At 38.5% G+C, this 23,525-nt stretch overlaps 1 protein-coding gene across 5 annotated transcripts in view; it reads right to left on the minus strand.

The window, feature by feature from the left end:
- Nucleotides 1-23,525, minus strand: part of fgf14 (fibroblast growth factor 14) — a 105,985-nt gene that overhangs the window by 6,539 nt on the left and 75,921 nt on the right. The gene's annotated exons all lie outside the window — the stretch shown is intronic.

Here is a 23,525-nt window from a genome sequence, read left to right on the forward strand (position 1 = left end):
TTCTTGAGGGACCAAAAATAAGGAATAGTTTTATTTCTTTGTAAGAAATCAGCAAAATTGAGATTGCGCAGGGTGCTTTTGTCTTAATTTCTGTGCTAAATTAAAATAAACAAACATACACAATCTTATCAAACAGGGTCTCTGACAACTGAAGATTTAAAAAAAAAACTTTGAATTTCAAATTTTCTGCACCTCTTTGATTCAGTTGTGTTTAAATGATATGGGTAAATGTGAAAGAAGATTATACTAAAAATATGGCTGCAGCCTGAGTGTTGATTACTCAAAACTGATAGCCCTAAACTGACATGACTATACAGCTATGCTAGCAGCCCTGTGAGGCTGGGCAATGACAGCGTTGCTTTGTGGCAAATTCTAAAGTCAGCATGCTAACATGTTCACAATGATAATGTTAAGCCTGCTGATGTTTAACAGGTATAATGTTTACAGTTTACAGTCTTGACATTTTCTAATTAGCACTAAACACAAAGTCCAGCTGAGGCTGATAGAAATATCATTAGTTTAGCAGTTTTTGGTTTACCTGAAATTTTTGACCTGATGATAGTGCAAAATGAAAAATTAAGGGATCACCAAAGTTATTACAATTCAGCCTGAGAGGGATATGAATGTCTGTACCAAATTTGTTCCAATCCATTTAGTAGATGTTTCAAATTTGTTTCAAATATTATATCTTTCAAAGGATAAGCAAAAACTTTGACGTGTTGGTGGCACTAGATGAAAAGTAGGGGATCACCAAAGTCAATAGGATTCATCCTCTGGGCACCATGAACGTCTGTATAAAATTTAATGGCAATCCATCAAAAAGTTGTTGAGATATTTCAGTCAGGACCAAAGTGGTGGACCAACTGACAAACATTGCCATCCCTAAAGACAAAATTCACATTATTTTAATTCTAAATAATAACTTTCCATGTTTCACCTGACTTTATAGTGATTTAGTGATTTATATGATTTTATAGTTACTATGGTGAGACTCTCTCTTTATAAATCTCCTGTACTGTAGCTGCACAGGATGTTATTTATGGGTTAAATGCTCAGTTTTGAAGACAGGACACACCATGCCATGATTATGGTGTAATTAGCCCTTGAATTACTCCTGTCAGAGCTTATCCTCCAGACAGTATTCAGCTGAAAGCAGAGCTGAGCAGGAAGGAGCAGAGAGACACTTGGGATGACCATAATGATCCTGAGAAGCACCCAGCTGTATTTTAAGTGTCCTCTCTATCCTTGATTGAGGACTTGTGGGCATTTCTGAGTGGAAGGCACAAATGCATGATGCATAACAACAGCATCAGCTGAGATGTCACAAAACTGCAATTACAGTGAGAAACAGTCAAAACTGTCAGTGCGCATTGAGAGGTCAGTGCTGTGATCTGTTATGCGAGATATGTGTTGGGAAATCCTACATCCTGACTTTGGTCTGTCTTGCCAGCTATTACATTACACAAGATAATTAACTTCAGAATATTCTAGAGGCAAATGTAGGGATTAAGATCAAAACTAATAATGCTGCTTCCAAAGCACACCACAGCAGCTGAGCAGAACAATCCATTGATAGGGAGACACACACTGCAAGTTGAAGCAATAAAATCAGAGCCTTACATGATAAAACTCTGAGCACGAGGCCATCTGGCATGTTTAATATCAAATAAATAAACATTCCCTCTGGACGATGCACAGGCTCAACCCCATTGCTATTCATTTTGTCGTGCAAATTAGGATTTATTGTGTGTCGGCAGCAAGCAGCAGTTTATCAAATGGCTGCTTATTATGTCCACATTGTCAGAAAGGAAGGCTGTGTCCTGTCTGGACAGGTGACAGCACATACCACTTAATACATCCCAGATAATATAAGATTTCGCTTGGGTGATTTCTAGCCAACAACACAGGACAAAATGTCTACATTGCATTGCTTCATTTGTTAAACCAAATAACCTTTGTTCTCTGAAAGACTGTTTAAACATGCTCTTTTCATGCTGAAGCAAACTCTGTTGCTGAGCCGATTAGAAGGCAAACAGTTTTACCTTCATGGTTCCCTGAGTTGCTTCAATTAGGTAATTAATTCTACTTTTTCCTCGTCAGGTGAGCTCACAGCAGGCTGGTTGGCTGCTGTAATTAGACACAACATTTTGATGCCAGTCCAGGTTTAGCCCAGCACTGATTACTTGTACAGTACATACAAAACAGCCTCTAGTCAAAGTAATCATACAAGCTGGTGCCATGGTCATAATTGTGGCTAATCAAACGCCTTCACATAGATGCACAAAAAGTCTGTCTTTGTTTACAGAGGCAGAGCAAGTGGAGGTGGTTTGTTTGTGGATGATGCTTGATGGTGAGCAAAAATGTAACACCGTCAGGAACAATCAGTTACTTATCACAATAATAATCAGTTTGATTTGAAGGTCAGAGCAGTGAAGGCAGCTGACTTCAGACACACTGTTTGTTGATTGCATTTTAAGTGTGTCAAATATCAATGACAAGCCAAATGCTTTTATCAAGTTCTTCCTTTGTCTTGTCACAAAACAAGAGCGAGCCTTCCTTTTAGTCAATTTTGTGACGTTGTGTTTTCATTGAGGTTTTATTGTTGTGATCTTCTCCATGGTTAACGTGAGGTTATTATTGTAACCGTAGTTCTCAGCCACCGCTAAGTTGATGTTAGTTTATGCTATGCTCCACACAGACAGAGTCTTTGCATGCTAACTAACTCCTTTTAACTTGGCACCGTTATCCTAAACAGATCATACTCATACACCTCTAGTTTGGCCCTTAAAGACAACCACACCTGGCGGAGAGGAACTTTAAAGGTCCCGCTGGACATGCTCTCTTGTTTCTGACCACGTGCGCTCATGCACGCGAGACATATGGAGGCAGAACAAAGAAACATACACACATTCTTTTGTTTGACGCCATTTTAGATCCAAGCAGCCATCTTGGATGCACACAGACACACACACACACACACACACACACACACCCCTATGTTCTGTAGTTTAGTAATTAGAGTTAGACTTCACATTGTGTGTTTTTGCTTTGTTTATCTTTTAAATAAATGCTTGTGTATAATTATGCTGGCTTCTTTAATGTTGCACAAGAGTGAATCATTTGCCAACCTATGTTGAACTCCAAATCCTTCAACCTACTAGCTATTATGGTAATTCTGGTTATAGTTATTAATTTAATGAAATTAAGAGTTCCAAATTGATAGTTTAGTGTATTATACGAGACTCAATCAATTGACTGGCCATCATTTCTCTTCTTTAGGAAGAGTGGTACCCCGGGGACTATATTAATTAAGGTTATTATTTTTGATTATCCTTAATAATCTCAATAGTCAAATTTAATTGATTGCACCTACACAATGTGGTGCCCCTTTTAACCATTGTGAATCCCAACAACTACATCTCCATAGTTGCCATCTCCACAGAGTGTTTTTGCCTCTTTCAGCTCATTGTTCTGGTTCATGACCCGCAACTTTATTGTTTTGGTTCTTTGGTGTTTCGGTCTCACTGCACTCCAAACTAATGCTAACGCTGCTCCATATCTCCTTGATGTGTAAATGGACAACTGTTGGCTAACATGTTTGTCATTCAACCTAATAAGGTGATAATATGTCAGTGTCGACTGGGCATCCCCAGTATCCATACATACAAATCAAGGCCCATGGGACGCATGCAAATCCACATTGTTATCCTTCAGTATCATTCCCCTTTAAGTTTTAAATTGTTGGTGACCAAATAGTAAATGTCTGATATAAATGTCACACACATGCTGATCTGCTGAATCTGATCTTTATGTGAGCCATGACAGTGTATATTGGCAGCATGTGTGTGTTATGTTGTAATGTCGTCATTAAAAGGATCTTGTTATATGATAGGAGGCAGACAGAGCATTCAAGCCATAGAACAAAAGGTGTGTGGCAGTATTACCTTTATATTCAGAGTTGTCAAACTAATATTTTGTAAAAATATGGGTGACATTGAAGAAGAAAAAGGAGAGTGAGACTCGGACACAGAGCACACTTTCACACCAGTGGCAAAACTAATCATTTTTGAGGCACCAAACGGTTGATTTTCTTCCCACTCAATCTCCCCGCCTGGCGCTCCACATCAGAGGCTCCCTGCTCTGAAAGGGAAGGCCATAATTGACCTTGGCCACAGACGGAATAAGGGCCAAAACTGCTCAGCCCCACATAATCAGCCCCAGTCACCAAAGCAAAAAGACAGCGACAGAAATAAAGGAGAGATGAAAAGTCAAGTGAGTGTACAGGCAAAAAAGCACAGATTGACTGAGAGAGAGAAAGGAGCGTGGTTGAGTGGAAGGGGCAGATCCTGGGAATTAAAAGGAATACACTTTCTACAGAAAATAACATATAAAGAAAAGAGGCAAATGGATACAGACAGATGGAGAGAGTGGGAGTTTAAAATAAAAGCCCTGAAAAAGAGTGAATAGGCATTAAAAGACAAGAGAGCAAAGAGAGTCATTCTGAAACAAACATCCTTTGGAAAAATCATAAAACGGGTCGTGATTGTCGAGCATTACCGCCTAAAAGTAGGTGAGCGGAGGCTCATACAGGGAGGGGGATGCACATTAATATGCAGAGTGACTGCTCACTACCCCACTGTGGAAACGAAGAAATTGTTTATTAATGCTGCCAGCATAAAACCTATTAATCTATGGAAAAAGGTCAACCTCCATAAAGCTGAGCTGCATTCACAATGCTAAGCCGCTCTCATATGTATAAGAGTCACGTCGACAGTATGTGCAGACAATGGGGGCTTCAGCAGACCTGTCTGATTATCAAACCCAGAGGAGGAAGAGGAGACAAGGACCAAATGAGGAGAGTCACTGGTAAACAGCTGGATGAATTGTGTACACAGACGGAGTACAGTTTCAGTTTGCCTTTTTTTTTAAACTGCTGAATGATCTGAATGCACATGGCATGACTGGACAGATATGTGCTGATAAAATAGCCAGATTATAACATAAAAAGTAATAAAAGGTAAAACTGTTTCTCATATTTAAAGTTATGTCAATAACTTGAAGGTAATCAAGGTTGTTACTCAAAAACTCAAATTAAAAAGTATTCAACAGTGATGGTATGTTTTTATGAAAAATATTAAGCTTTTGACAGACTGCAGAATTGCAAACGACAGAATAAAAAACAGACAACAGAAGTCAAAGTATGACCAAGGAGACTTCCTGGCTGAGTGTTAATATAAAAGTGTTGAGTCACAATGTCAAAGGAATATTACTTTGCAGGTCCAAGTATCTGTGTAGACAAAGAGCAGACAGCAAGTGTATCTGTCATGCTTTGCAACACTGACTCAAATGTTGTATCACATTTGAGCTGCAACAAATTATTAGCTACAACTCATGAAGACATCTGCGATACATAGACGGTGCAAATAATACCATGTTTCATTAACGACTTGGAGAAGTTTTAAATTATTTTATGATTATTAATCAAGTCTGAGTTTTATATTACAAGAAGTCTAAACAAAAACTCTCAAATTAATTGTTTCTGTTAGTGCTGGCAGGACAGAGTGGTATTACAACAGAACTGATTAATTTAAAAAAAAAACTCAAAATGTAGCAAACAACTTAATTCATTCTTTGTTTTACTATTGCATAATGTTTGCAATTTAATCAAGTTTTGAACTGTATTTCTTTCAAGTATGTTGCATCATGTTACCTGGATACAGATACAGAAATTTCATTCCCTTCTGTATTCTGTAGACAGAGGTGTTTTATTTAATATATAAAAAACCTTCATCTCTACAGCCATAAAACAGTGAGCCAGCAGACTGCACTCCCAAGTCTCTGCAAATTTAAAAAATACAAATTTACTGGGTGAAATATGACTTTATTTTAACGTAACAGCCATTGCTATCAGACCTTGCGTACAGTCACCTTAACATGCTGTTGCAATACTTGAGTGAGTGAGTGAGCAAAAATATACATTTTACTGACAGAGTGACAAAAAGCACTGACACCTTTAAGGTGTTTGGCCACCAAAAGCACTTAAGTGTTCAATAAAGTTTCCCTGAAGGCAGAGACCCTTTAACACAGGCCCAGTACAGCTCCCCTGGCACATTTTACACACACACACACACACACACACGTTCCATGCTTAGAAATGTTACATAGAAGCGTTGCTATTCTCAGTGGGAGACGAACCTGTGGCATGCAAAGTCCAATAAAGATTTAGGTCATGATCTGGGTTTTAAAATGTGCTAAGGTTGTCTGTCTTGGTGTGCAGGTCAGATCTGCATGTCAAATAAGAGACTCTACAAGTGTTTTGAAGTGAATTCAGTGTCAAATTATTCACTGATGCACTTAATTATCAGTTACTGGGCAACTTAATGTTGCAGCTACAATGAATGTAATGATTATACAGTACATACTGTAAACTGCACTTCAGTCACAAGTGATTTAGTTTGAGTAGTAAGAAAACCAGTCAAGTCAACTGTCTTCTCAGTGACGACATTTTCCATCTGGAATAGGATTTCTGGTAACCATCAAGTTTTTGTTTTTTGCTACTGAAATCGTGAAATTATTAATATATTTCTTTATTATTTGTTGGGTGAGTTTTGATGGGGTTTGAAGCTGTACTGAAAAACACTAAACAAGCACCAGCCTAAGCTAGTTGTAAATAGCAGGCATTATACTCAAACTCTGGGTTCATTGGGGTCAGTTTTGATAAACACACACTGAGAAAGTCATGCCTGGAAAGTGGCAAACATTGTAAGCCTTAGGAATAAATCATTGAAAAACACAGTAAAGTCTGCAAGTAAAAAAGTGATTTGCTCATACTAAATTAAAAAAACACCAACATTGTAGGAGAGCCTATTGGCAAGCAAGCACACAAACAAAGCGCAGCCACCCACACCTAGATCAGTGGGGTTTCAAGTACTTCTCGGTGTGTATGTGTTGTGTGTGTTCTTATGCCTGTGTGTGTTTGTCCATTCTGCTGCTGTTGATCCTTAAATTGGTGCCAAATTGGTGTCATGGCAGCCAGATTTTTGCTAGATTGGCTAGTCATCTCTCGTCAGGCGAGCCAGAAGTATGCCCTGTGCAACAAGCTGACAAGCATATGTAAGACATGTCACACACACACACACACACACACACACACTCCCGTCCAAGTACAAACAAAAAGAAATAAATAGATACTCATTGTACAGCAGAGTTACAGTGAACATACAGAAAGAAAATGTAAGAGGTGTCTCCAGGTGTGGAGCTGTTTCTCCTCTCCTGTGCGTTTTTGTCTCTGCTTTGTTTGTGTTGTTAACACCCTCAGGAATAGCGTCCCAGTTTTTTTTTTTTTTTTTTTTAGATGAAGTGCATGTCCTCTCCTTGTAGATTCACTTGTTGGTGACTCTCTCTCTTGCAACTTTGCACTTAAACATCTTCTTCATCTTAGCTCTCAACTCTAGTGAGCATTCAGTTACATGAATAGATTGCAGTGTGTGAGGAAAAAGCAACTCGTCCCTTTTGTTGTCTCTGCATCTTGTGTCATATCAAATTGTAACACCTAAAATATGTCAGTGTGTTGATTTTAACATTGGATGCGTGGTCTTCTTACTCATGTTAGTAATGGTGTTTTATTTTTAGTAGCAGTGGTGGCATTGCTGCTGTTAGTCGAGCTTCTGGGGCTTCTTCCATTTTTGTTAATGGAAAAATTCAGCTGATTACAGCTGACGGGTTCAACTAACCAATCAATAGTTGTAAAAACTTCACTAAGACATTGCTAAGACTTAAAAGATAAGGCTGGTGATATTCTAAATATTTCTTATTGTCATCAAGTCCCATGAAAAGACCAAAACCATGTATGTATGTAGGCTGTGTATCCAAAGCATGATATATCTTATTCCTCTGTACAATAGACCTTTATTGTTGTCCAAAATCTATTGACTAACTAAACACGTCAATTAGCCACACTTTTGCAATGGGTGACATATTCCTTCATTACTATGGACATGGGTACTGTAATTTATTTTGAATCAGTCCAATAAACAACGTCCTGGTGCCGTAAATAATTACTAGCACCAATTATTTATTAATCCGTAGCAGAAAATAGTCCCAAACAAATGCATCATTTTACTCCTGTTTGAATGATGTTTGCTAAAAATCACAGTGCCCAGCTGTTTAAGGAAGTAACTGAACCTTTTTTTTTTAATTAAACAATATATTTTTGACAAATCTTTTCCTACAGATGTATGTCTTGAGTAGGAATAGATGGGCTTAGGGCTGGAATGCCACAGGCAGTCTGTCTGTCAGGTCAGGTCTTTTCATGGGATTTGTTGACAACAAGAAAAAAAGGAATAATGACAACCTCAAACCTAAATTATCAGGAAATACTTGAGTGTATGTGAAGGCACGCGAGTGAGGCATGCACCAGTGTGTGAACTATCAGCAAGGCCAAAAAAATTCACATATACAAACATAATGTGACGTATCCAGCATTGTCACTGTAGGGTTATAAATGGCCCCTGCTTTCATCTGATGGCCCGGGGATGTCCTGCTCTCCTGAACTATGAAATCATTTGGGTTTTGGGGTTTAGCATACTCTACCTATTGTGCTTTTCTATAGGCAAGAGCTGAACTGTACTTGCAACAGAATTTTAGCAATAATTCCCTCATTTGGCTGAAGGATAAAGCGCTCTGTTTTCATAGAAGCAGAGCAAATGCAGGTGGAATGCCATTTTTGTCAGGCACACCTGCATTTTTTGCCCTTTTGTCTTTTTGGCAATTTTGTGGCTCTAAGCTGACACTGAGTGGGCGGAACGGCAAACGGCACAGCAGAGGTTGTGTTTATGCAGATAAAATGCAGTGCACTGCAATTTTGGTAACAGTTTTGATGCTATTGGAGGGAAGGGGAGCCTGAATAATTCAGAGGGTCAATAGTTTGACAGGGGTCTTCGGACATGGCAGGGATTGTAATGTCAGAGTTGTTGTTTAGGGTTTGTCTGTGGGGGCCAACATTTTTAGCAGTAATTTTGTTTGTTGAACATATAAATCTCCAATAAAATCTCATTCATGTGCTGTGTGCTGATTTTTGCCCCTTTTATGAAATAAATAAATCAATATGTGCCAAATAATACATGTCTAAATGCACACTAAAATAACATTTCTGATACAATTGTAAATTAAAAGTATGTACTGTGTGTGACTAATTGGTGATTCTTATCAACAATGTTATCAACAGCTGCTTTTAGGATGTGAGGGTCTTTCCTTTTAGTTGATTGGATCATCATTGTAGCTCTAATGTGGCAGCAAGATTTTATTAATTTGTTCTGCAGTATCTACTTTAAATTTGAGTGTTTAAACACACACTCACACATGTCAAAGAGTGTGGGCACCTTAAGCATTTTATTCAAACTTGACTGACGCAGTACAGGACTCTTGCAAAATGAGTACCCTTTGTGCTTTTTTACATACCACACTTGTAAACAATTCCACATGGGTTTTAAATTATTACAAATATGAGAGGTGTCCCCAAGATGCATCCTAACCTCCACTGTCTGTCACGGTTCATGGTCAGCCACCAGGGCCCCCTGGTGGTCTAGGGGTTGGAGCAAGTTTCAAGCTTGCTTATTGATTTCCAAATCTTATGAAAAGTAATAGAAACCAATGGCTGCCTGGAATTGTAGGAAAAAAAAATCATCAAAAAACCTAAACCTGTACAGCATGCATTGAAAACAGTCAGCAAAAATGCTCATTTTAAATGATGATATTATATTTTATTCTGTAACTGAGGAGCTAAAACTTATACCTTATATAACTTATAACTTAAAATATACCGGTATGATCACTTTAATGCAAAACTCCAAAGACCATTCACAGTCAACTCATATTTTCCCTTGTAAACAGGATTCTTAGTGGTGGCCACATCCACATGCAGTTATGCCCAGATTTAGTGCTTCAGGTTTATACATAAATCGAGCCCAACAGATTACAGCTGTCTACGTTTCAGAGAGACATGACAGAGGTCATCATGGATGGTAATATTATGAAATGGACACAATAAGGTTATCATTCAATGGCACTGGTTGTAGTGCAGTGCAGTGCATAATCTGGATGCTAGAGCATTACATAAGTACACGTAACTATTACTGATATCATTACGAACTGTTAACCAAGTTATATCACATAGTTACTATCACGTGTGTGATGAGGGATGTACATAAAGCCAGATGTTGGAACTGCAGTGTAGTAAATCTGAAGACCTGAACAGCTAGATCTAAAAAACTAGATTGCAGCTGTGATTTCTTTGTGTGCCTGGTGGTTTCATATATAATAGGATTGAGGGATTTGGTTACAGAGAGTCCTGCTTTCCCTTTGGTATTTTGGGAATTTCACTGTAGAGGGGCCATTTTCAGTGTCTGTGCATGAGGGGAAGACAGTAGAGGATTCCCCAATAGTCTGTCTCTGTCTGAGGATAAAATGTGGCATGGCTACAGCTGGACGGCTGAGTGATTCAACCAGTCAGTCAGAAAGGAACCACGAAACCAACCTGCCATATTTGATAGTCAATACTTCAGATGCCGCTGATAAAAATCCCATTGTACTGTCTGAAGCTCTCATGCATTATTCCAATACATGTAATCTGTCTCATAATCAAACGGACCAAACTAATTTAGGGGGAATGATACTAATCAGTACCTTTCTGCATCATCATCTCAGGACAACAGCTATAAAAGTGTCTATTCACAATTTTAATCATTTTCTCATTTTAATATCACACAGTTAAATTCCTAAAAGGTTCACTTGTAGTATTTAAAAGCACTGTCAGCATTTCTTCACAGAGGTCAATTTCATACAGGTGACAATCAGTTTTTATTCAATTTGTTGAACATGACTCTTAACTCTTCTATTAAACGTCAACTGTGACTTCATAACACACAGACTGTACCACTGTAACATGTATTTCTCTGTCTAAAAGGCTAGCCCTTCAAGAAAGCTCTAGCTGGTTCAAAACACTGTAATTTTAACAACGACTCCATACATTTCTCTATATATCTCAAGTTAGCCCCCATGCATTGGCTCTTGTAGAGCTGATTTTGTGTTTTTCCTAACATGCAAAATATTTTTTTCTCCCTCAAACAAACCTTATAACCCCTATAATCTTTTGCATACTCTGAGATCTCAACAGGCCTCTTTGTTATTGCAAGTTCTAAGACAAAATCCTGAGGAATAAGAGCCTCCTACTGTGCCTTTTTCTTTGGAATAAACGGGTGTCTTGCAATTTTCATGGATTGTCGCCACAAAAGGCACTGACAGTCTTATAGCTACAACTATCATCAGCCATCTCCACATTGAAGACTTGGAACATGGTCCACTTGAATACTATATCCCCAAAATCCTCCTAGATGCAAGAACAATTACAGTTGAAGACATTGCAGACAATGGCCTAAGCAACATGTTCCCAGTTTACCCTTACTAAATGTTTGAGTTAGCAGGTCTGCCTGGCAGCTTCCCTCACCTCCTAAACCAACTCCAGAAAAGGAGAGAATCCAGCCCCCAACCAGGAATTTGGTGCCACTGCCTGTGCCAGTACTTGATGCCAATCAAGTCCCTATAACGTTTAATCCTTTGTTGGTGGTAGTCTGGGACAAATGTTTCCTTTAGGTGTCCACATGGAGGGGGCAGATGTGTAGAAGACTTTACTGGACATATGTTACTTAATACAACAAGAAAATGTGTGTGATGAGGTTTGAAAGTGCAGATATTCAACATCTGCTTGTGTTTTTATCTGAGAACCATACAAGTGTAAGCTTCCTTTTCCTGTGTGCATATGCATATTTTCCAGTTTGAACAGCTTTTTAATGGAAGAGTGTGTGTGTGTGTGTGTGTGTGTGTGTGTGTGTGTGTGTGTGTGTGTGTGTGTGTGTGTGTGTGTGTGTGTATCACACAATAACTCCTTCTGACCTGCTGGCCTCTGCAGTGAAGCTGTGGTATAAGTACCATAACCACAAGATCGTACAGTACAAATATGTACATGTACAGGTAAGAGCTATTCTTACTAAAGGAGTAAGATGCCACTCTTAGACAGATGATGTATACACCATTCATCACATGTACACACAAACACGCTTGTCCCTGAACTTGAAGTTTCTAGTGTTCCCTGCAATAGCTGTTGAGTTGCCTGACTCTTCACAGTGTGAAGAGCCACATAGACACAGTGGCGAGAGGATTACCTCAGATTTAAGAGAATGAATTTTCATGATTTACAACCTTTCTGTAAGAGCTCTCACTGTATTGATTTTTACAACTCCAGGGGTGAAGCTTGATAAAATGTTACTTTCATTTCATGGGTGGAGGAAAAGAGAGAACTGTAGCTATTACACCTGCAGGCAGGCAGAACCTAGACGGCTTTTTTTGTTGCAGCAAAAGAACCTCCATCCTTCTCTCACACACACACACACACACACACACACACACACACACACACACACGTACACGTACACACACACACACGTACACGTACACACACACACACCCGACTCCAGAATTTCTCTTTATGAATCAGTGACTTTCCTAAGCAATGCAAGACAACAATATTTCACACAGGTTCTTTAGAAAATTTGATAGTGACCCTATGCTGCTTGACAACATGTCTGTCACAATGGAGGCAGCATCACATGAGCATCAGACTTTTACTGAAAAATACCTGGCTTTTTCAAAAGGAGCAGATTGGTTAAACTGATTTCCATCAAGATGTTCCCACACACCACACATGACTGCAGTTTATAGTAAATAAGGTCCACTTGTAGCAAAGACAGCTCAGAATATACTTTGATCAACAGAAAGTCAAGAGAAAAATGGACAGAACATACAAATGAGCTGCTGATTATGCACCAGAACCCCTCAAAATCATTCAAAAAGGTAATGTATTGTCCTTTTCTCTGGCTTAAATTCCAGAGAAACAAGAAGAAATGGGCAATTTGTTAATTTTAAGAGAGTGTGGAGGGCTCCCATGCGCCTTTTTTTCAGTAGGTAGCCTATTTTTTGCCCCTTGAACTGATTTTTAGGGGCATTTACTAAACTATGAAATAATGTATAATTATTATGTTATATTGTCAAATAAACACAATTTGCGACACAAAGATTAGTTTTATTTGAAAAAATAAGTGAGAACAGCAAAAAAAGTTTTGAGCATTCAAGGGCACTTTGGGTCCAAGCTCTGTTAATTTCTGACTCGGCCTCTGTCATGCTGCTGCCGCACTCTTTCCCCCCGTCTGCTGTAAAGAAAATACAGAAATTGTTGAGAATTATTACATTTTGATGGAGCATTTCTATTTTAACCAGCGCAGCTTTTCTAGCCTTTACAGCACTGGTTTAGCGGTCCACGAGTCGAGTCAGTGAGTGAGATACACACACAAGAAGAGTAGAGACGAGAGAGGGAAATAATTTCACATGGCGTGCTCTAAAAAGAGAAATGTAGACAGCGGAAGTTTTTAATCAAGATTATTGAAAGTGGTAATGTGAAGCAAGACGAGACAAAGCACAGAGCATCTTTTGAGCAGGTTTACAAGGAGGATGATCACCAAAGTCATTAGGTTTCATCCTCTGGGAACCTTGAATGTCTGTACAAAATTTGGTGTCAATCCATTTGGTAGATGTTGAGATATTTGAGTAGTTTTATCTGTTGGTGGCGCTACAGGAAATGTCAGGGGATGATCAAAGTCATTAGGATTCATCCTCTGGGTACCATCTGTGCCAAATTCCATGGCAATCCTGAGATATTTAAGTCTTGACCAAAGTTGTGAAAAGACCAACATTTCCATCAGTAGAGCCATGCTGCTAGCATGACTAAAAACACGTTGTAGTTGCAACAGTGTGATTTTTTTAAATAATATTCAAATAAAATACTGATAAGTTCTCCAAAATTTCTTATAATAATGAAACTGGAAATAATTACCCTGGGCAAACTGAAAGTCTGTGTATTGGCACAGGCAGGAACTCTCTTATGGTTGTGGGCTTTCTACATAAAGTGTGGTCTCATTAAAGTTACTTTTGGAAGTTTGGTTGTTGTCCCACCGCATAAAGAATAAACTGCCACAAGGTTGAACAGTCATCTGGATTGGCTGAGTATATACACGGCGTGATAACAGAACTAGAGGACTGTTAAAAGTATGATCTGACGAGAGTTTGCAAGTGTTACGCATCCTGTTACTGTTTGGATAGTTCCTGAGGACTATTTGTTGCTTTACGAGCCCTCATCTCTCCGCTGCTCATTTGCACATTACACTGCTCTTGAGGCAACAAGAATAAGTGTGCCATTTGTATTTGCATGGTACTTGACATTTACACACTGGGAAAGCAATTAGGCCAGAACAAGGGTCATTAATACAGTGAACAGGCTAGACGTGTTTGCTCTGATAGCTACTGCAATATGTATTCATGGAGAAATGACAATGATGCTATACTAACATATCCTCTTGTGGGTCTCACAGAGGAACAAAGATGAAAATCTGAATTCCCTGTTCCTTGTGCCTACTCTACTTCTGTTTCTCCTTTATTTATGCTTGTCAGTGGTGCACTTACACTCACACACATGAAAAAAACATGCACAATAAAAATGTCTTTGTTTATCAGTGGCGACCTGAATCTAAACAGTATAAAAGGCCCACTCTTGCATTTTCAAGGCCCCCTCTTGTATAAAGCTATAAGAAACCTAATCTTAAATGTCATTCTCAAACATGTAAAAAAAAAAAATAATTTAAAAAAAAATGAAGAATACAGCTTTTCTGATGGAGTTCCTAGGTTGGAAAGGTTGTTTTTTGACACGCAAATGAACAACGCAAGCAACCTCAAGACATCACACACACACAAAAATGCACATGGTAGTGGCTGCTAGGTGACAGCGACACTGGGGTGCATCCCAAACAACAATGGCGGTCACTGCTTATGACAGATTATTGGACTTACTCACTTCAAATCCAAACAACTGTGACAGCAGTTGTGAATGGAAATTTGAGCTACAGTGTTTTATTTTGCAGAGCTCCTGACAGAAACTGAAAGAGTACATCTCAAAAGGAAAAATAAATTTAAAAAAAGATATCCCTGTGTTTTTGCAGGTTTTTAAACATAATATTGTGCGTGTGTGTCCAAAATATTGGGTGGAGAATATAGAAACATATATTCTTCACATCAATTTACCAAGACTAAAAGTAATTGCAGAAAAGCTGCTTGTGTGATACTACATGTATGTACAACACAGTCAATATCCACTCTGTGAATGAAGCTCTGACAGCTACAAGACGTCAGCTGTGGCAGATCCAAAGTATCTTTCAACTTTTTAGACCATTAAAAACATTTTGAAATGTAAAAAAGGCAAAATAAAACAAATAAATATAAAGGTACAATCTGACAAATAATTGAATCAGAAACAAGTTATTGGTTTGTTATTTATCAATTCATGATTGAAAGCACTTGACTCAAGCACTCAAAAATACAAGTAATCATTTTTGATTTAGTAATGAAAGAAGTAATAAAATATGAATACTTGTGGTAATCAAATATTTAATTAAAAATACATTTTAGCACAATTTCTATCTTCTTTAGTATCTAACAATTGAAGCACTTACTGTAGAGATCAGGAAGCAGGTGGAGGTATTAACAGGAAGTCTTTAGGTAGGCAACCACAGCACAGCCCATATGAATAGATTAAGACTCCCTTATGGAAATGAGTATCCCTAAAGATGGCGTTGATGAAGTCATGAAGTAGCATGGGATCATGGGAGTTGTTGTATTCATTGCCAATGAAAATCTATCTGACGTGACTCAGGCAGAAATCATGTCCACAGACGAGGTAATTAAAGTTTTATTCATGTAATGTTTAGTCACGTTCGCTGACTTCGTTCCTCACTCTTTGACGTATCCCGTATTCCCCGGAAGTTATAGAAACTAGAAGGGGTAAAAGGGATATGACGCCATTGACAGGTGACCAAATGAAATGCACCATTACCTTGAATAAAATTACGGATTTCTCCGGGTTTGAAGAACATTGTTGGAAACATTTGGGATAATGTAAATACACAACTCAACAAAATATATAACATAGGTCTAGTTGTTTTTAGATATGTTAATGCCAAAATGTTACATATTATACCTTTAATAGCCACAGGGAACACAAATATTAGTACTCATTTGATACAAGGCTTTCTTTAACCTGCTATAGTACGAAATTGATAAATTAATGTGTGATTCTAAAAGGCTGTTGGTTTTGTTGGATGCTGTGTTTTTGAGTTGCTCAAAATGGTGAATGCTTTTAGCAGAAGGAGCAACAGACAAATGGGGGCAACCAGCAGTGGTTGTCTGCATGCTACACTGATTATATTGACCACAGCAGGGCTTTCCCAGCAAAACACACCACGGAGTTCCCTCTCTGTTTTTCTTTCCAAACTCTCCTTCTCCCAAACAGTCAACGCAGTTTTTGTATTAATTCCTGTCTCCTGTGTTCCCATTATCTGTCAGCAGCACAAAATTTATAGCTATCCCTGCAGCATCCATACCATGTCGACTAACCACGGTTTGTGTGTTTTTGGCCACTCCATTTTAATAGAGATGTAAGGATTATCTCAGATGGATGAGGGAGATTCAGCATAAGCTCTAGCTGACAGATCGATAGTTGGCTGATGGCCACCATGGTAGAAAGTCAGCCCACTCGGGGAGGAGAAATATAGTTAGAACATGCTTCTATGAAGATACAGATAAACAACTTTAGAGATGCAGGGATGATGAAAGGGATTTCTGGGAAGCTCACATAGTTTTGCACAGGCTCTCAGAGCAGCCAACATGCACATTACTATAACTGTGCAATTGTACAGTACAACACTGGCTGGTAAAGGAAAGGACATTGTGTAGCATTGAGGTGGGGCCATCACAAAAGCAAAGCAATGAAACTAAAGCAAAAAATCTGATGGAAAAAGCTAACAGATATAAAATGGAGTAGTTCAAAGAGTGTCATCATACAAAACATGAATGACAGCTCTTATAAAAATGTTAAACAGCTCAACTTTGTTCAAAATAAGTTTTCATTTCCAGATTTCTTTATTGCCCCATGTACTGATTATGTATATGCGACACTGACCCATAGGACACGTTAAAGTTTAAAGGCATTTCTATTGACATTACAATGAAAATTTGTCATTTGAACATTGAGAACTAATCTCTCCTTCATAAACACATACATAAAAATTTAATCTTAGTTAAATCCACTACTAGCACATAAAGACGATGCTACATATCCACCAGGACTACTGAAAGGAACTTTGCAGGAATCTCAGTGAAATTAATTTACACCTAATGAAAGGGTGGAATGATACTGTAAACAAGCCTCACAGCAAAAACATCTGATTTGAAACTAAAAAAGCCTCCCAACCAAATGATATGTCAGTATACTGGCAAGGTAATGGTGACATTCAGGACTTAGACTATATATATATATTTGAAACCAGTGATTCAGAAAACAGCTGCATTTGCCATGCCGACTCTTAATTGCCTTAAATAAACAGGGGAATAACAGTGATTGAGGAACAGGGGGAGATGTGATATTAATAGACCTTAAGCTGTTGACCTGGAAAGAGATACACAGCACACCCAAAACTACAACTCCACAGACCACTTTTATTTATATAGCGCCAATTCACAACAGAAGTTATCTCATTGCACTTGTCCTATAGAGCAGGTCTAGATCGTACCAACCGCGCAACAGACAAAAGTGTCTGGCAGAATATTTGTAGCCAGATATTATTAGCCAATGTGTGTTTATCGACCTGTAAGATTTTATAACAAGCCAAGAGTGTCCATCCAATAGAAAGCCATTAATAACAACAGTGATATTAAATGGCTGAAGGACTTGTCTGTCTATTCTTAGCTCCTCTTGGCCCCGACCAACAGTTCAGCTATGACGCCTACCTCCGACCTTGTTGTTCATTAAAGCATGAAGCTGCTTTCCCTCCAGCCCTTATGACCGCCACCCTTCCTGACACTGACACTGCATTAAAGGCAGAAGAGAGCAACGCTTTGGAAATAATGAGGCTCCCCCCACCTCAACTCTGAGCCGAACACTCCTCTGGAGGCGAAATCATCTGAGTAATTACTATAGGTACCAGAGATCTGTGGGAATGTAAAAATATAATGGTCAGCACCATTTTCTGCTGTTGGACTACTGTGTTTTTATGTGTGTCTGTGGATTTGTTCAAGTGGTTAAAGACATAAACAGGAACTTTTTATAAGCATGATGATGATGTTGTCATGTATTGATATGTGCTCTCCATATGCTGCAAGTGCATAGCTAGAATAGCCTTTGTCATATTTATTTACATTCTCTTTTTAAAAATGTTTACACTTAAGCCCTGGTCACACCAGAATGTGGAATGGCAAAGTTCATCCAAGCATCCTCACAAAATAGGTAATGACATACTAACTACTTGCAGGGCTGGTAGACAAAATAGCTAGCAAGATTACTGCTAGCATGCTAAACAGCTATAACATGCCAGGGCTTGTGAGGCACAATGGCTCTCCAAGTTAATTTGCTTGCTAACTAGCAATAAGTTCACACAGTTTAATCAAGAAACATGTTTGTTCCATGTCCAAATTTCCCTTAACAAACTTATTATATCTTAAAAAGCTTAAATCTCAGAAATTTGTTTGTAACAGCCCTATTACAGTAGGCACTATTAAGGCCATAAGAAGATTAGAGGGCAGATCTTGAATTACCTCTGTCTTCACACAGATATGTGAAAATCTTGATTTTTTTGCTAGGTACAACAGATACTGGTTTCCGGATTTGGGCAACTAAAGGCATTTCTAATCGGTGTGATTTATTTGACAGACCCACTTTAATGTCTTTTAGTCAATTAACCAAAAGTTACAATATTCAAAAACAGGATTTTTTCCATTTACTTACAGATAAGGGATTATGTTAGGAGGGACACTACGCTATACTCCAATCAAAGTTCTTCATGCACAGAGAAGCTTTTCTTATTACAGGTGGGCAATTCCATAAGCTTTTTCCACAGTATGCTCAAAGAGTATGGTACTACAGGCACCCTTCATTTAAAGGAAACATGGGGAAAGGAACTTAATATAGATATTACAGGTGACGAATGGGATAACGCCTGGGAGAGTGTGGGAACCTTAAATGGCTGTAATGGAATAAATATCCCCTTCCCAACGCCATAAATTTGATGCTGACTTCTCATCTCTATATCTCAAGTACCAAATAGAGACAGGTAGTCTCATCCATTGCCTGTATTATATATTATAAGGCAGTAAATTAATAAAATCCTTGAGAATCCTTGAAAGTGTTGTGTGTTATTTTGCCCTGGAAAATCAATAAACATATCTTTAAAAAAAGAGAGAGAGAGACATGTTTGTACCATCGACTCTTGTTTCCTAACTGTCTGCAGATCATGCCTCTTTTGTGGAGCAGTTTATACTTCAGCAGAGCAGGGTTATATAAAAGTGTACAGTGCACAGCTAACAAGCTAAGCTGGCTTGCTCTGTTTTAGACTGTCTAGTTCTCAGATCCCTCAAAGGTCAGCACCATCAAAACTGTATGCTATTGGTCAGTTCCACAAATTTGGGTGTCAAAGTTCACCAAACTTGAACATGAAGCGAAAGATTAGTGAGGATTTATTGAGCTGATTGCAGCAATTCCATTGAAATGAAAGGATTTCTCTGTTGCTGCTGGTGTGACCGGGCGATTCATAGCCTTACTTATCAGCAGTATTAACTATAAAAATACAAGGTATCCATATACAGTAGATAGAAAAGATATAACATAAACCTGGATGTGCACACATCTCTTTTTTAAGTTTCCTAATCTTCTGTGATCTCACACTAAAAGGTCATTTTAATAATCAGGTGGAACTGAATTCTCCACCCATGTATAGCCATGTTTTTGCAAGACACCTGAAGATGAAAGCAAGGGAACAAAGGACATCCATAGGAAGGTGTCCTGAGAGAAGTATTAGAAAAAGGGCAGAAGAGGTTGGAAGACGAATAAGAATGTTGGTGGGAAAATATCAAATACCCAAACCCAGGGGACTTGAGCCTTCTCAAAAGGACTCTCTTGGTTTTATAAGCCACTCTTTTCTATTCTTCCCTACACACAGCCGCCATGCACTTTCATTTTCATATTGATGCAAACTGAGGGAGCCCTCACATCAAGCTCCTTGGAGCTTTCATATATTCTGAATTGGGCACTACAGGAAACAGATGCCCTCAGTCTACTGTGTTCATATGGCTGATGATACAGCCTCTAACAAGTGAAGCTAAAGCCTCTGTGCTGCTCCAGATTGCTCCTCTCAAGGATTTAATTTCTAAAAGGACCACTCAAGTGATGTGGCAAGTCAATTTGACAATCATGAAAGGTAGCACTAACAAGTGCAGACTCCTGATAAAGAAAGCCTGCAGTGAAGTGAGGGAATGGGGAACTAGCTCTAAAGAAAACCATCCAACCATGAAATACCCAACCTTTACACTTGAGAGATGGTAGGAGACTGTATTAGTAGGACAGAAAAACAACTACTAAATCAGCACTAGGGAGTTGCATTCTCTGGCACCATCATTTCATCATGTGTAACAAAACTATACAATCCTACACTTCCTTGTTTGCTTTTAGGGATTTAATATCAGAGTCCCTACAGAATAATTAAGTTAAGGTTTTTAGGTTTTTATCTCATTTGAATTTGTCTGTTTTTGCATAAAGAATTCTATTACAGTTATCTAGAGACTACCACAAGTCCTGTTTCCGCTACTTTCTACAACAAGCTGGGAGAATTCCTCTCCTTTTATTAAATTTCAGAAGAAATGCCTGATCCAGGGAGCAGCATGGAGGAGAAATTAGCTGGGAGTTTATTGGCTCGGATACAAAAGGAGCAGATTAAAAAGGGGTGAGATGATTGAACTTTCCTTTATTCCATGGTGTGTCCTTTTGTGCCAGGCTGCACAGTCACTTTGATGCTATCTCTGTCATTTGAGCTGCACGCTGCGCCTTGGGTGCCTCACACAAAAGGATATGATGCACTACCAAAGGCCCTGAATGGGCTTTCCATCTATTTTCTGACAGAGTGGGACTCTCCCTTTGATTCACCTCATCTGTGTCATTCATTATCAAAGTACGTCATCACAGTAAAAGCTTTGGTAATGTATTTAATATTGTGAAAGAATAACCAACAAAGTGAATTCTAGGTAATTAAAAATGACCTGGCTTCAGGGAAATGTTGCCATATTGAGAAAGAATACTTTTTCCAATAAAAACATGTTTTTTGCAGATTTTGCCCTATATACTGTGTACAACACCAACTCCAAAGCAACATGTTCTTCTGAATTAATATAAATTTAAGGTAGTTTCTGAACATGTGAGTGCACTATAATCAAATACCCTCAATAAGTAGAAAAGGTCGACTGTCAGATCCTCGCTTGCAAAGGAACAGAGTGATAATGGGAGGAATTGTTGTACCTTGCTTACAGAGGAGGATAGAAGAGACAGAAATAAGGGGGAGGAGGAGATGAAGGAGGATGAAGAATATCTTACAAGGCTGCCATTAGTGGAGTAATTCACACACTAAGCAGCAAAAAGAGACCTTTCAGTGGGTGGCTGGATAGTTGAGGTCTGATCAGAATCTCTATTACCACAGAAATAAGCTGCAAATGGAGCAGGGGAGCTGTGTGCAGAGAGGACCAGGGCAAACTGTGCTGAAGGAACACATCGCCCTAACCAGGCTCAACGAGACCCACTTAGCACTTCTGCCTGGACTAAACATGTTGAGCAGCTAGCGGACAAAATAACAAAAACACCTAATGATTATTATCATTATATATATTATTATGGTTTCTGAAGTAACATTATCACAGTTATAAACACTGCTGCAAAAAGGGAGCTTTAGGATAACTTGAATGCCAATTAGCAGCATTCATCAGCTGTAAAGCAGGTCTGGCAATCAACACTTGGATGTGAGTTTTCACAGCAACAATTGTCATCTTACAGAAACGCCAAACCATTGATGATCAACTTCCAGGCGTCAAAAAACACAATTATTGAATGTGACAAGTAGAGTAAGCAAAACCATGAGAACATATGCCAAACACAGACAATTTGTGTGGACAAAAAGGGACAGCGATCACAAGTTGAATCCAACCAACAAAGATATGAAAGGTCGACAGTATCTAGTCACGTTGTCAAGTATTGCTAATTGGCATGTGACATAATTTAACCTACAGTAGCTGTGTGCTAGTTTTGTAAATAGTGACTCAATTACTTTAGGCTTAAGGTCCATTATTGTGAAGTGTTCATTTGATTATTTTGTCTGCCCCCTATACTATTTTTGTACTGTACATAGAGTACTGTGTACCATACATTTATGTAGACAGATTTAGACAATTATGTATGTACTGGGCATCAATCATAATACAGATTATATCTTAAATAATTCTGAGAAAAAGCACTGAACCACACACAGATTATCTATACTGTATAGTATATGTATATATAAACAATATTATCCCATATTCTTGTTTCATTTTATTTAAAGCTGATTCAATGCCTTCTTTTACCCTCTCTCAAATGTAATCTTATGCTTTATTTGCAGTTTTAATGTTGTTTAAATGTTGACTTTTTGCCTTTGCTTTTATTATCCTGTACAATAGGTTGAATGAATTGAATGAATGCATGCATTAATAAAAACAATCTGATTACTTACAGTTTATACATCCATAAAAATTTAAGAGTACAGCATGACAATCAACATGATATTTTGAAGCTCTACATTTCCAGGTATGTTGCTACAATCAAACATGTTGAAGTGTGTGTCTGAAAGGGAAAATGCGCAATCAACAAAACGTACAAATGATGCCTTCTTGTATGTTATGCGGTAGAGTGCACCTATATATTAATTCATAATCCCTACTGTGCAATTCCTTAAATCCATAGGATTCTAGGTCTATCCTCCTCAAATAAATTTCATTTCATGGCTTAAATCAAGCAGTGATTAAGTACTAGAGAATTCCACTGGAATACCAGTGCATTATACAGCAAGAAAAGTAGCCCCTCTAAACCTCCAAGATAATGAATGAAGAATGAGATGGCAATTCTTGCTCTGCGCTCTGAGGATTAGGAACATGAGGACACCAGAGGGAAGAAGAGACAGTGATTCTGATGGATACTGCTGTCTGGGAGAAGAGCACTACTCCCAATGTTCTTCCTGCTGATTGATTTGAATGACTTGGAGAGGACACAGTGGAGGAGTGAGACTAGAAGCACCATCTATGCTGGGCAAGGTCTTATCACCCCCTTGGCTGTCTAGCCTGCAGAAGCCTAGTAAATTTTTAGAGAGGTAGTCAGTAACAGTGGGTAACTACAAAGCGAAAAAGAATAGCTGCTCCTCAGATGGTCAAAAACAGCTCAGCATTTCATTTACTTTAAGGTATTGTTTACATCATGCTAAACATGCTAATAGCATAAACCTGATTCATTTTTATAGACTAACAGA

The sequence above is a fragment of the Siniperca chuatsi genome, linkage group LG12, assembly GCF_020085105.1.
Source record: "Siniperca chuatsi isolate FFG_IHB_CAS linkage group LG12, ASM2008510v1, whole genome shotgun sequence".
NCBI lineage: Eukaryota > Metazoa > Chordata > Actinopteri > Centrarchiformes > Sinipercidae > Siniperca > Siniperca chuatsi.